Below are 14,526 nucleotides of genomic sequence, written 5' to 3'. Positions count from 1 at the left end.
TCCTCTAGGAGGCCAAGCAAGACCAGGAGCTCAAGTTGAGTGTACCAGAGCTCCTTTTAGAGGAAGCTCAGCTTCTTACTAAATTATATATATGAGGCACTGAAAGGCTAGCCTCCTAATAGAGATATCTTAAGTTTTGGTGGTGTGAATACTCTGTTAGCCTTCGTTTACATGCTTTGAATCTATGTTGCACTGAAATCGTCCTCCAGCAGGCAGGGCAGTTTGTTCAAGTGTCCTATTTTGGGAGTGTCCATAATGGTAAAATATTTTTATAATGAGTATATTTGGTTGTATATTAGAATCGTTAGATGTAGAAGGTTTTTCTTTTATGAAGTGTAAAGGCAAGCTGTTGAGGGTAGGTTCACAACCTCAATATGAAAAAATTGTGCACTTATTTAACCCTTTTACGCCTTTTGTAGTTTTATTTATATTGTACATTGTTCAATTTCTGTTCATGGTTGTAGGTTTAGTTAGGGGCATAGAGTTGGATAAGGTTGAACACAGAGCAGTTTTTGCCTTTTTTTTTTTTTCCTTTTGAATATGCATTGGTATCATCAATATGTGGTGAATTGGCAGCACAGCATGTCCCGGGATAAGAATGAAGGTCTGGGCAGTAGATACCTCTCTGTGCTTCAACTTGAAATCTCCTGGATATCTCCTATTTTAAACATGAGCCACTAACTGAGTTACCTTGTCAGATGGCAAGAAAGCATCTGAGTGATCCCCCCCCCACCACCACCTTGTGAGATGCTGTTCAGTTTTGAAGCGTGGAGGAGGGAAACCTAAAACTTCTTTGTCAGCATCTTGATGCTCACTGCATGCTTCCGGTTACCGTTTCTGCTTTTGTTGTGGAGGTAACCAAATAAAATCAAATTTTTAGTGTATTTTTAATGACATGACTCTTCAGGGATAGCTTTTTGTAGCTGTCTGTTACCAGACAGAAGAATAGGAGTTGTGCCATTAAAGCCCTCTGCCTCATATTCATTCGGGCTATAGAAGTGCAGCAGTGAGGACTGCGTTTGCATTGTGTTAAAAAATTAGTTATTCCTAGGAGAGAGGGATTTTTTTTTTACTTTTGTTTGTGTGCCTGTGTGCGTGGATTTAACTAAAGAACATGTGTTCACACCGTTGTGCTGTTTAAATCACTGCGAGGTGACTCAGTGTGTATTCACTGCTGTCATCCAGTGACTACGATCAGAACATTTTATTGTCTGAGGACAATGCTAGCAATGGTAGCATTAAAATGGCATTGTAATTTCGCAGGACTATATTCTGTTCCCCTAGCTGTGAAGCGACTAAGATCTGCTGTCGTGGGAGGTGGGAACAGAAGCTGACGTGCCGTACGAACGGCAGAGCGAGGAGCGCCCTTCAGTTCAGCTGCTTCTCTTTGTTCCTCGTTGCCGGAAGTGAACTAGTTTGTGCAACAGGGACGAGCACATTTGCAAAGTGAGTGCTCCAGCGCTCAGCTGTGCCGAGAGCCGTTGTAATAAGGCAGCCGGGTCCTGGGGCAGTCCCACCGTGACAGGTGAGCCGTGCGTCAGCACTGCGAAACCTGCAGCCCCAGGCTAGGCAGCAGGGCCAGCTCGGAGGGTGTCTGCTGCTTTTGGCCCCCCCTTACAATTGCAGTTTCCTAAAGGAAGACTCAGTAGTTAGGTTTAGTGGCTTGTAATTCGTGCACTGCGAATGCTATACTGTCCCTGTGACTTATAAAGCAGTGACTCCTAAGTGAAGCATTTTACATATGTGGTGCTTTGTTTTTGCCATTAAAATTTGGTGGTGGTGCGGGGAGGGGGGGAATTACGGAATGAAAGTAACGCGGCTGTGGAGTCTAGTAGAGGGTAGGTATGCTGCTTTTGTAGCTGAGGTAAAACTTACAAATGCAAATAACTTATCAGTAGAAAATTAATAATTATCATGTCCGCATTAATTCTTACCATAACTCTTAAGTAAATTATTGTATATACATAAATAATAACTTACGTATCAGAACTCTTTGTAATAATGCTTGGCACCTGAAAACAAAGGTGCAGTGATATGAACTAATTATAATTATTCTTTCATAGCAATTAAAGTAAAAGAATTCCTTGGGTATCAAGTATTTCTTATTGTTCAATTCAGGAACAGCCTAATGTGGTGTTCTAATAATCCCTTTGGATAATTACAGCATAAATAACTTGATGAGAAAATAAACTGAGGAAGAGAAGAGATTGTTGGCAGCACAGAGACACCGTTGGGAAGCCTCAGTGACCTTAAAACGTGCTTATAATACTGTTATTTGCATGCAGCATGGACAACATCGACTGCATAAAGCTGTTTAGATATTTATTAATAAGCATATTGATGTCACAAATGCAGAGTTTGCTTCATTCTCATATTTTATATAGAATATAAATAAAAAGTAAGATCACACTGGAAATTAGAAGAGAAGGTAACTCTGAGTCCAGACCTTGAGATCTTGCGCTGAATGTCTTTACGTGTGGCCACTGGGGTAGTTCTGCAGTGACTCTTTTCCCATCAGTATTTGCCAGTCGCAACATGACGAAGATCCAAATGGTGGCACTTTGATTTCAGTAGTTTTATTATGAAATCCTGCTCATCTCAATAAGGTGGATATTTTTTTAAAGTATAGTTTGCATTTGATTGGGATAAGGAAGAAAAAGTGCTGCTTTAAGGAAAACGGAACGGAGGGAGCAGAGTTGCATGTCTCGGAGTCTTTAGATTGCTGACGCCTTTACTTTGCAGGATGTACTTTTTCCGGTCAGCCAGTTTCCCTGTGGGTTTGCTTAGTTGCTTTAGTTTGTGTATTCTCTGTCACTTTCTAATAATGCTATGTTCTATTTCCACTAAATAGAAAAGATGAGTGCTTGTGACTAGTAATACCTGTCGCTCAAAGTTTGCTAGGAATACTGCCTCGGAGTTGTATCACTGCAGATGTTCGTATGTTCCTAAAGGCACTGTGGGCAGGAGCGTTAGGGGAGAGCAGAACAAACCTTACTTAGCCTCACTAAGGAATATCGGTATGCTTTCCTATACATTTTTTTGCTTATTATCAAACCGGTTGTTCAGTATGTGACGCATGCCATGGAACTGTGCACAGGATCCTCTGTAATTTCACTGCCTAGTGTGTGCTTTGTGGTGTAAGAAAATCTCCCTTGACAAGACAGCTGCTAAATAACAGGATTTGTTGTACCTGCCACTTAGTTTTGTCCCAGCCCTTCATGCCAGCATCACCACTTTGTCTGTTTGGGGCTCTTGTAGCATTTTGCATACTACAGCATGCCAGGAAGGCTTGCGCAGAGTGATACATTTTGTTAGCCTCCTATTTAGCCTCTACCAAAAGTTAAATGCCAATTGACAGCAGCTTCCTGTCCTTCTCAGCTGTTTCCTCAGCTGATTCCTAAATGCTGCCTACATGGAGACCCTGCACAGCACTGCCCTTTAGCTAAACTGCCTTGCTGAATATGTTATAGGCGCCCACTACAAAAAAAGGAAAGCTCACGCATTTATTCTACGTAGGTACCCCCTTTTCTTTTGCCTCATATTCTGTTGGTTTCCGTCCTATTTGTATGCTGTGGAGAGCTAAATCATTGACAGGAATAAGAGGCAGAAATATAGAGGTACAGAGTACAGCACATACTGAGAAGCAGATTTCTTAGTTTTTCAAGAATGGAAAAAAAGTGATAGCGTGGAATGGATATCTGTGGTGATGAGTTTTAACATGTACAGTCTAATATATGTTAATTGTTTTCCACGTTTTGGAAGGTTTCCTGTTGTGGCAAAGGTATTGTTAGCCCCTGAAACCAAGGTAGCAAGATGAGACTTGGAGAATCACGTCAATTGGAAGGGCCGCCTTACGGGACCTAGTCCATCCTGCGGCTCAGAGCAGGTTGAGTTGGATGAGGTTGCTCAGAGCCCTGTAGAGGCGAGGTCTGAGTATCTCCAGGCCTCCCTGGGTTCCTGTTCCAGTGTTTGACCTCTCTCGAGGTAAAAAGACTTTTCCTTTATGTATAGTCAGAATTTCCCATGTCCCAGGTATTGGCCATTGCTACCCCTGCTGGTGCACCTTTGAGAAGAGCCTGTGCTCCTTCCTGTTAGGTAGCTATAGGCAGCAATTAGATCGCTATTTAGCCCTCTCTTTTTAGGGCTGAACAAACCTAATTCTCTCAGCATCTTCTCATGTCGTGTGCTCCAGCCCCGAGACTTGCTCCAATGTGTCAACGTTTGTCCTGTGCTGGGCGCCTGGTGTGGTTCCCAACACCATGTGCAAGAGACGCTGCTCCCTCCTTCCTGTGTTGCATCCAAGAAATATCCCAGTGCTTGGTTCCACTTTCACCTTCACCTGTTCTTCAGCTGTCGTTTTTCTCTACCTTTTTCTGCAACGTCTCCAGAAAAAGTGGGATTTTCATGGAAGCAATATGAGAAGACCCAGAAACCCATTTCACACAGTTGTGCACACTAGACTGTGACACCAAATAATATATGTAAGTACAGAAAAGAAAAAGGCAGTCATTGTTTCCTAGTTTCCTAGTTTTTTTCTTTCTTTCTTTCTTCACATCCATTCTTAAATCTGTCATTATTCAGTAGGTCTTGATTCTGACTTTTTCCTGAAGAGCTTAGAACCTATTGGATAGTATCAAATTAAAAATTCTATGTCAATCAAATGCAAACATCCAACAAAGACAGGTGGATGCTGCTAAAGAGCAAAAATTCAAATGTAAATTATATTCTGTTAATGGTTGAAGTGGAAAATGATGCTTAAACACTGTATCTACTGCTGCTTCCGTGTTTTTTTCAGATTAGCTTGCCTCTGGTGTTTCAAGAGCCTTTGTACAGATACTGTATACTCTTGCAGCAAATCCAAATACAGTTTAGTGGGGCAAAGCACAGTTGGAGATTGGCTCAGTGCCCAGAATCTGCTTTTAGCCTCTGCAAAGGCCCTTCTCTTTCTCAAAAGTACTGAACATAGTGTAGATGGGGAAATGTCCAAAACTTTCTCACTGAGGGAGAAAAAAAGAATAATTTCAAGATAGAATTTCTGAATCTTAGTGAGTCACATGTTGTAAGTGCTGACCTAGAAGATACCTGTTTGTAAAGATCTTAAATATGTGATCAGGCATACCGTAAACATCCAGATTAGCCACTTGAGAGCTAAGACACCAGATCAATTCAAGTTTTATTTTTTAAGATATCTTCCATTAACTTCTAGCTGAAAAGCCACATGCAGTTATTGTACGTATATATTCTGGAATGCATAGTGTGGAGCACTAAATTTCAACTTTTTTTTGAAGTGCAGACCATTAAAAGTTGTCTAATGTATGCATGGATTCTTAAATAGAGAATATAAGACTTTGGACAATATATTAGCTTTTCATAGGTGTGTTTTTTTGAGAATTCCTCTGGAATAACCCACCTACTCGCCAAAGAACCATTGACCACAGATTAAAAATAAGTAGCTTGATAACATGATTGGATGTTTTTATTTCTTATTGACTGAAGAAACTGGATCTGCCTCTCCCTCTCTAACATACGGTAATACTGATCCAGTATTGATCCATTGTTAAAGAAATGTTGCTCACAATTGATGCGCCTTTTGGAATCTGACATACTATGCACCCTTTTGCAAAGTGAATCAACAAGATATAAAGGCAGAGTTTGGGGCCCAGGTAGGAATTATGTGCATGATCTGTTCTCCCTGTTTGCACAGAGGAAGCAGTTGGGAGCAGAGGTTATGTTTACATATGATAAACCTTGTTTTAATTTTTGGTTTTAACGATATATTCTTATATCTATTTTATGTTATAGTAACTGTTGGACAAGGTAATATACTTCAGATATGCTTCAACTGTATCAATATGTCAGCTGCTTGTTTCAAAAATTGTTTTTCTTTTGTACTAGATTAAGCAAAGCTGAGTAGAGTTAGACATACTAGATCAACTGTTCAGTGTTAACTCTCAGGATGAGAGACTGCTTGATATTTTGTGTCAGTCGTAATTACTACATTTTTTTTTTTTTAGCTGTGCAAGTGAAGTAATAGGGGATTCCATCATGGAAACGACAGGTACGCTTTTTGAGTGAGATGAGGAAGTGGCACATCCAGATGTAAAAATGTCATATAGTTTAAGTCACTGTCTACTGGCAGCACCAAAGGAAGCAAAGTTTAGTCATGATTCATGCGCGTGAAGGTCACTGATGACTTGATGTTCATTCTCTTAAGAATTTTCCATTTAGCTTTTGTGCCCCAGTAACTGCCTTGGATCTCTTTTTTTTCCCCATGTTACAATGATTTTTTCAAAGGAACAGTGGGGTGAATATATTGACATAGACGACTGGGAAGTGTTTAACACACAATTTTTAATTTTTGTTTTCAAAAAAAAACTTATGTTGCAAGTAAGCTGTTACATGTCATGTAACTTGCGCAGAGCGCTTTCTAACCACCTGCTGGTATTAAATGCGCTCCATGTTGCTCGCTGAAGAATGGACTGCAGCTTTGAGTTCCCTCTCTATTCACTTAACGCAGAGGCCAGCTTGTGACTTAGGCCAGCTTGCAGCTCAGGCACACAGTGCTCCTTTGTGTGTGTGCACTCATGTTTGTACTTGGTATCCTGATCAAGATTTGTTGCCATCCGGCTAGTTCACATGAAGTTGCATTTGTCGTTTTCACTTTTCTTGTTCCAATATTTCTGTAGTCATACTGTTTAGGGTCAAGACTTCATTCAGCCTGGAAGAAGGCAAAAAGAGCAGCTAGGGAAAGTTTACTTATGTATAAATATATTTCAGCATTTCATAAAGAAGGCGGACTGCAAGCACTGTGATGCTTTTGGTTGGTGTGATGTTGCCTGAGAACATACTCAAAGCCTGTTGCATAATAGTTGCATTCTGCTTTTCTTTCACCTCAGTTTTTTTCTGCAATGGGAAATAATCCTGTTATTTATTTTAGTTATGCTTTAAGATTCAGGTCTCTCAGTCTAAGCTAAGCTAAGTCTTGGCAATTCTTGGGTTGTGAATATCCAAGGAAAAGCCAGGTTCAGCAAGAAATGAAAAAAAAAAACATACTAGAGGAAATGAATGCATGGAGTGCATGAAGAGCACAAATATTTTAGTATTTGGTGACACAGAATCAAATGAACAGTATTACAGCGTCATTAACAAGAACTGTTTTCTGCCCAGAGGGAGAGGAAATTTACTGTTGCACTGGCATACATGACAATGTTCAATTGAAGGAATCAGTAATGAAGAGAAGAATTACCTTTCCAAAATAGCCTGATCACCTTTTCCTGGTTACGGGAAAGAAACGCTATGGATTTTGGGCTCATCAGCCTGTTGTTGGCTTGTGTCTCTGATTCTAGATGAAGAAACATTCAGTTTTGCCTGTTGTCTTGTGCATGTCTGTGATCGCTTTTTGACTTTGAGTGGCTGATTTTTCACCTCTGGCTTCATGGGAGGTGTAGGAAGCGTTGTCCTCTCACCCCTCACTCACTAACCAAGCTTCTTCATTTCCAGCAAATAAAAATGGGACGAATTGGAGCACTTGCCCTGAATCCTCACCATGGTGCTTCATGTGCTTACTTACCCCTGGTGCTGAGCTTGCTGTATTGCTCAGTAGTGGGTTGCTGAAGAAGATATCCTTGGCAGTGGCTTTGAGGAAGGGTTATGAGTGGTGTCCCTTTGCTCGTGTTATCCAAGGCCAGATGCGTCTCATTCTTCAGATGTATTTAAAATCAGGAATCTAGATGATAGGCTTACCTCTTTCTCCCTTTTAAAATCCTTGCTGGGCTCTTGCTTGTATGTCAGATATGTTGTCCATTTCTTCCTTTGCATCTTTAAGTTTTGAAATCTCAGTATCAGTGATATGATGATGGTATCAGTACTCAGTGATTTGAGCCCTTCCGTGATTTTCCTTTCAGCATAGTGCTTTTTCAGTGTAAGGATGCTTCGATGACAAACAGCCAACTATAGAAACCATTGGCTGGAGAAAAATGTGTTTTCTGGCCCCACTAAGTGAAAGTGTACATTTTTGGCCTCAAAAGCATAAGGTAACCTAAGAGATATGGCTGACCTGCTGGAAGAAATAGGGATGCTTTCCAGGAAGACATGGAAAAGGTTAATTTTTTCTTTTACTTTTGCATTTCAGTGATACTTAGCCCTAAAGATCACAGCCCCATTTTACAAAGGTGTATATATTATTTATTCGTCTTCTGAATGTAGCATATTACTAAAACTTCCTGGCATCACAGATGGAAGGAGAATTTTGATTCTGCTAGCACCTAGCCTGCGTAAGGATTTCTTCAAGTCTGTCATTTTTGAAAGGGAACATCACTTCTTCCTCAACAGTTTGCATGTTGTTTTGCTTGTAATAGTAAAAATGTTTAGAATTTATTTAGCTACAGATTTAATTTTAAGATCCTCAGATTTCCTTATAGTGACTATTAATATTTTTCACGTGACCTTGATTTTACCAGCAGATGAGAGAGGCTGTTAAAAGTATTATAAAGAGCAATGGCGTTATGCCAGCTGCCTGGCCGTTATTCAGTGTTTTTATAGACATTGCAAAACTTTTTTTTTTCTTAAAGAGAAATTTGAATGAGCCGACGGTGTGTTATAGAGAACAAAGGTGTAGAAAAATGTGTTGAGAGGACTGTTATTATAGTTCAAACTCTTATGAATGACTGTCTTGAAAAATGTTGAAGAAATTAATGTTTTTTGCAGCCTGACTGTAGTCTACAGTTTCTTATTTTGGTTTCATTGCTTTCTGTCTAGCTTTAATGTAAGTTCTGCCTTTATACTGGGGTTTAAAACTTCAGCTAAAGCTCAGGAGGTAAATTGCTTTGTTTTACGTGGCTCAGTTTCATGGATTTTTGTGACCTCTGGAAGTCTCATGTCAGCTTTCCTTGTGCTGTTTAGATCTGACCTCTCTCAATTTTTTTTGAAGAGAATTGAAAAGGTAAGGATAGTTGCTTTAATGATTCATGTTGAGGCCATCACTAAGTAAGATCTAGTGATCCATCACTTTTTTGCACAGATGTCAACTACCGTGTCTTTGGCACTACATCATCACACTTCTTACCAATTTTTAAGAGAAGTGCTGTGCGACCGCTTTCTGTTTGTAAAAGAAAATATTGTGGACGCCAGCAAAAGTCATTCCTGTAGAGGTAATACAGATCTGCTATCCCTATCCTTGTTAATTAAGTTAGAGAAAAATCTAAGAATTGTTTAAAATCAGAAATAAATGGAGTCATAACTCTGCACAGCTGTCAGTACCCACTATGCAATGCTTTCAGTGTATGGTGATATACCTAGCTGTATTTTCATCTGAATCATACACGTACAAGAAAAATGAAACCAGGGACCTCCCAAGTCCAGGAAGAAGTCCAAGAAAGAATTAATAAGAACCTGAAATTCATCTGTATTAGTTGTCAGCAGTAATAAGTTCAACTACTTTCTTGAAGACCAGTCATTTGGTAGTGATTTAGTCACAAACGCATAAACTTTGTCAAGCCAAGGCTGGCTGCGTATTTTACTGCGAATTCCCCAGAAGGTGTGGAATAGATGCATCTTGTTTCTGTATTACCTTCCTTCCACCTCATGGAGAAGACAAGCATACATTATTTAGGGGCCTTGTGAGTTGCTTGGAATTGGCCCTGGGCGATACAGATGGATAGGCAAGGGAGCCAAAACCTTGATCTGGCATAGTGCATGCAGGAGGGATGAAGTTTTCTAAAACCATCAGAATTATATCTATGTGAGTAATTAGAACTTGCGAAGTATTTATATGACGCTTTTACTCATTAAAAAAAAAATGTAATCAGGAGAGGAGGATTTTATACCTTTATTTGTGCTGACAAGTGTTCTGAACCCTCCTGACTCAGACTTCCTACAGAGATTTGGGCTGTATTCTGCATTCTCTCTTACTTTTCACACAGCTACACTTTTTTCATAGGTTTAAAATATTTACAGTAGCGTACCTGGTCCCTCTCTACTATGTTAAAGGTGCTGGATTGATCAGGAAGTTTCAACTGCCCTTCAGTGTTGCCTTTCAGCCGTTGGACTGATAAAGTGCTGGAGGAGATTTGTTACTAAAAGAATTCATCCACTTGCAATAGTGAAATGAACCTGTGGTTCTGCCTTGGGCACATAGATTTGTTTCATATTCAGTTGTCAACTAAGGTGATGTTCATTTCTACCCTTACAAAATCAGATTGTGTCTGCCCATGGATTTCCCCAGGCTCTTTTCTCCTGCCCGAGCTGTGCCAGGCATGGTGAGCATGCTGTTGATCAGGGCTCTCAAAGATACTGCGCATGGCGGTGCATCGCCGTTAGTCCTGTCCATGACACATATCAACTGGAGAGTATTATGATGTTGTGTTGATCAGCAAACTTGTGCAAGGTTTAAGTTTGTTTTTAGAAATGTGGTTCCTGATTGGAAATAGCTCAGGGAGCCTTCATTGCAACACAGCACAACTGCCTACATGGAGGCAGGTTGAATATTTATAATGAAGCTAATATGTGTGCATAAGTTATTAGAAATAGATTTTATATAAAACCCTTAGTTCAATTCTGTGCTTTTTATCTGTATTTCTTGAGATGATCTGACTCTGTATGCACTCATCACCCTTATCCATTAACAGTCTGTCATTGTACATTCCTTTTACAGCTACTAAATGGAGCCGTTGGTCTTTTGTTTCATATCGTGAACGGTCGAAACGAGTAATATGCTTAAAAGCTCCACAGAACATTAATTGTTTGGGTTTTGTGTATATATCTGTCTTGTTCATTGCTGTGCTAGATCTAGATCTAAGTTTAACAAAGCCCCTGTGATTTATTCCTTCCTCGTAATTTCAGTTTAATGCAATTCCTCTCAAGAAACCCTTGAGAATTGCAGGAGTATGTTTATGGTGGAACCAGAAAATTATGACAATCCGCTGTACAAAAACGACTCCAATATAAGTGCAATACTTGCACTTTTTATTACCATGATCTCACTGTAGCACTTAGATGCAACAGGCTACACATTCTTGAAATAATATACACTGCTGTTCACTAAATAAGGACATCTTCCGCTATATAGCTCACACTGACAGTCACATCATAAATGTGTTGATCCCTGTCGCTATTTGAAATAATGATATATGTTACGTTTTGAGGAACTGATAGGAAGCGTTCTAGTCTTGCCAGAATTTTGAAGGACTCTATTTTTGGGTTTAGCTGCTATCCTATGAATAGTTTTAAAGTCTATTTGAATTACTAGTATTAGACTAAAACATGTAGAGAGATACATATATATATGTGTGTGTGTATGAATTTATATATTTATATCAATTAAAAATAAAAGTGTAAATATCTTTGTGTGGTGAGATGGAAGCTCTTTGGTGCCTGGCCTTGCAGCATGTCTGTGTTCAGGAGCTCTCCTTAAAAATACTGCATCGGTGAATCTTTCTGTGTCAGCCTGGCTTTTCTGCCCTTCTCCTGGGTGGTCACCAGCCTCATAGCAGGGCTAGAAAATTTGATTCTTTTTTATCCTTCCTTCACTGTATCGGTTTTCTGCGTGTAAAAATAAGTCTGCCTTTGTCAGCAGATGCTGGACTTTCTAGTGACAAGTCTGATGTGTTTCCTCTGCCAGCTTTGCTCCAGTTGCAGGGCAGGGTGCTAAGCCTTGGGGCAATAATTTCTTAAGCCATAGCAAAAGGATGTGCCAGACCTCATTCGCCAGCACCCTTAGGACTGCATGTATTTTCCGCTCTGCTGGACACTGGTCCTGGCATTGCCGATGTCCGGGGCTGGCAAGGAACTGTGAACCTGACTAAACTCCAGCCTTCAGCTTCGGTGGAAGGTGTGCCTGTCAACGGGATGCTAATGTGTGACTGGTGGGGGTTCATGGTAAGGAGCAGCAACTGGACAGGTGGATTGAGAAACAGCGGTAGACACGCTTCATCCTAGCAACTAGGAAGAATTGGAGTAGAAAGGAAAAACAGACGGTGAAAGGAGACGGGATCATTTTTCTTTAACAGTTGTGGTGTATCTGCAGAGATATTTGCTGTGTCTTAGAAGGAGACTGAAACAGAACGTAATCCTCAAGTTCAAACGAGGATAGACTATAGTAGAAATCTCAGACCATTCAAATTGGTGAAACAGGACTGGCCTCTCAGCTGGATACTGTCTCAACTTTTATTTATTTATATTGCAATCTTTGGCTGATAGATACAATCCCCTGACTGTTAAATGCCTGATAGACTATTCTTTTTATGGGGTGGTTAGAGATATTTGACTGTGTAGCCGCAAACGGAGAGGATGAAGTAATGCATTGGAAAGGAGACGGATGGAGCTGAGAGGGATTTAGCAGGAGGAGAGAAAAACGAACAAACAAGAACACATAGCTCAAACAAAGCAGATCGTGAGATGAGGCAGATACAGACTACGCTGGCAGAGATGCACATCAGTTGTAGTAGGGAAAAACAAAGAAAACTTTGTTTTAAACAAGCTCCAGTCTATCTGCTCTTATTTTAAAATAAATTTTATAATTAAATGCACTTTGCAGTGTTGTATTCCTTCATGTAAATTTGGGAATTGAATTGCTGAAGGGAGGAGTATAGTTTTCAGACCTCATCTTGAAGGAAAGACAAGGAGGGAAGAATGATGACGAAGAGAGGGTCAGCAGCAGTTTGGGAGGGTGTTTGAAGGACACTGCCCAGTGGTCCTGGCTACCAGTACCTGTTTTCCTCTGTCTAATAAGTACTGAGCCTACTTGCAGGTATAGCTTTAGAAGGGCCCTAATGTAGGAGGAAAATCTTGTTTACATGATAAATGGTTGACGCACGAATGAGAATGCAATCCAGCTCACTCTTCTAAAGCTGTAAAGTTTCTGCTGTGAAAATCAAAAGTGGATAAAAGTGCATAACAGAAATGAAAATGAAAATATACGTAGAACATTATAGACTCAGTAACAAAATGCAACTGGAAGTATCAATAATTGTTTTTAACCTATAATTAAACACCTCTATACCATGGACACCTTGACTGAATATACTGATTTGTCTTTCCTTAATTTTTATGTGTATAATTACTTAATTTACAGAAAGATAATCTCATAGCTTTTAAATATTCAAGAGTGATTTTTCAGCCTGCCTCATGTATTGTGAAGATATTTACAAAAATTTTTATCAGGTGACGCGCAGTACAACAGTTTGGATTTTTCTCAGTATGGATTTTAAAAACTGATTTAAGTCTGAAGTACTGCCTAATAATTTTGGAGAGAGAAAGGAAAGAATGTGAGGTGAAATGTTTATCAACTGGCTAGAACAGTAGTGTTTTGTAACTGCCAAGCACTTTGGTTTAAAAAAGCATCGTCTAAAATAAGTGCTTAAGAAAAGGAGGAGAGGCTGTTTAAAAAAAAAAAAAAACAGTAGAGTAATAGAGATTCATATATTTTTATTAATTTTATGTCACCAGTTCAATAATATAGTTTTTCTATGAATAATTCATTCCAATAGGTGCTAAAAAGTAAATAATTTCTAATAGCCATATAAAAATGTAGAAGAAGCTTTTTAACGGAGTTGTTTGGACAATATTGTGCCAGCTATCTGTAGTTCCCAGCAGGGAGGGTTTTTTTTTGTTAAGCACACAAACTTTTTACTCTTTGAACTTAACCCCACATATGGGAGGTCATTTAAAGCAAACGTTACCAGCAATTTTTTTTTTTAATGTCAGAATTGACTAGCAGCTGAGCTGCAGTAACGTTGACATGGGAATGTTGTTATTATTTCTTTGACAAATACTGCTGAGGTAGCAGATACTGATTCCTAGCCTTCCTGAACCTATTTCATGGAAACAGTTTTTTAGTTCACTACTACAAAAGTAGTTGATAGCGTTTATCTCTAAAAATGGACTAAAATGCGCAACTTCCTGGTGTGCTCCGTCAATGACTTAGGAATTTCGCCCTGTTTGCGTTCACGCATTCATCCGCCGCACGGTTACGTCTGCGGCTCGCGCCTCACGGACTGCAGCATAAGCGAGCGCGTGTTCGGAGGCTTCCCACGCGTCTTCGTCATTAGTTCTGTTGCACAGCTCGTAGCTCGGCCAGGGAGCAACCGCGCTGATTTTGTCATTTTTCTCTTTCTTTCCAAATATTGTTGGTGGCTGTCCCGGCTGCCCTGCTTGTCTCTCCTGCCGCGGAGAGGTGGGGGCTCTCCTTGGTGCTTGGTTTCCATGTCCTCTCGCATCGCAGAATTGTTCAGCAGCGCTGAAATGTGTGGGGCTGCCCTATTTCTGCTTCTTTACTTTTTTTTTTTCATCTTTTCTTTCAGACGGATTCCTCGAAGCATCATAATCCATCGTTCAGAGCCTGGGCACTGCGTTTTTACAGGTACATCTTGAATGAAAATATGTTTCTTTGTCCTGGGGTTGGTAATAACAAGGGGTAATTCCGGAAGGACTTTCCATGGCTGCGTCTGCCGTCTTGGGAGGTACGTTCTGATAATAAATCACTCTTTCTTGACCTTTACTAATTTATTTAATCGCAGGCTGATTGGCTGT

General features: G+C 40.0%; 1 protein-coding gene across 8 annotated transcripts in view; it reads left to right on the top strand.

Moving 5' to 3' along the window:
* The window catches only part of FAM110B (family with sequence similarity 110 member B), a 120,899-nt gene that overhangs the window by 90,501 nt on the left and 15,872 nt on the right, over positions 1–14,526 (top strand). For 6 of the 8 annotated variants that reach the window (XM_068932657.1, XM_068932653.1, XM_068932654.1 and 3 more), the window contains one exon: positions 14,298–14,356. The gene's annotated coding sequence lies outside the window, so the exon portion shown is untranslated. The other 2 variants (XM_068932658.1, XM_009673529.2) reach the window with 2 other exon arrangements.

The sequence above is a fragment of the Struthio camelus genome, chromosome 2 (assembly GCF_040807025.1).
Source record: "Struthio camelus isolate bStrCam1 chromosome 2, bStrCam1.hap1, whole genome shotgun sequence".
Classification (NCBI taxonomy): domain Eukaryota; kingdom Metazoa; phylum Chordata; class Aves; order Struthioniformes; family Struthionidae; genus Struthio; species Struthio camelus.
This window is presented reverse-complemented; position numbering and strand designations above follow the sequence as displayed.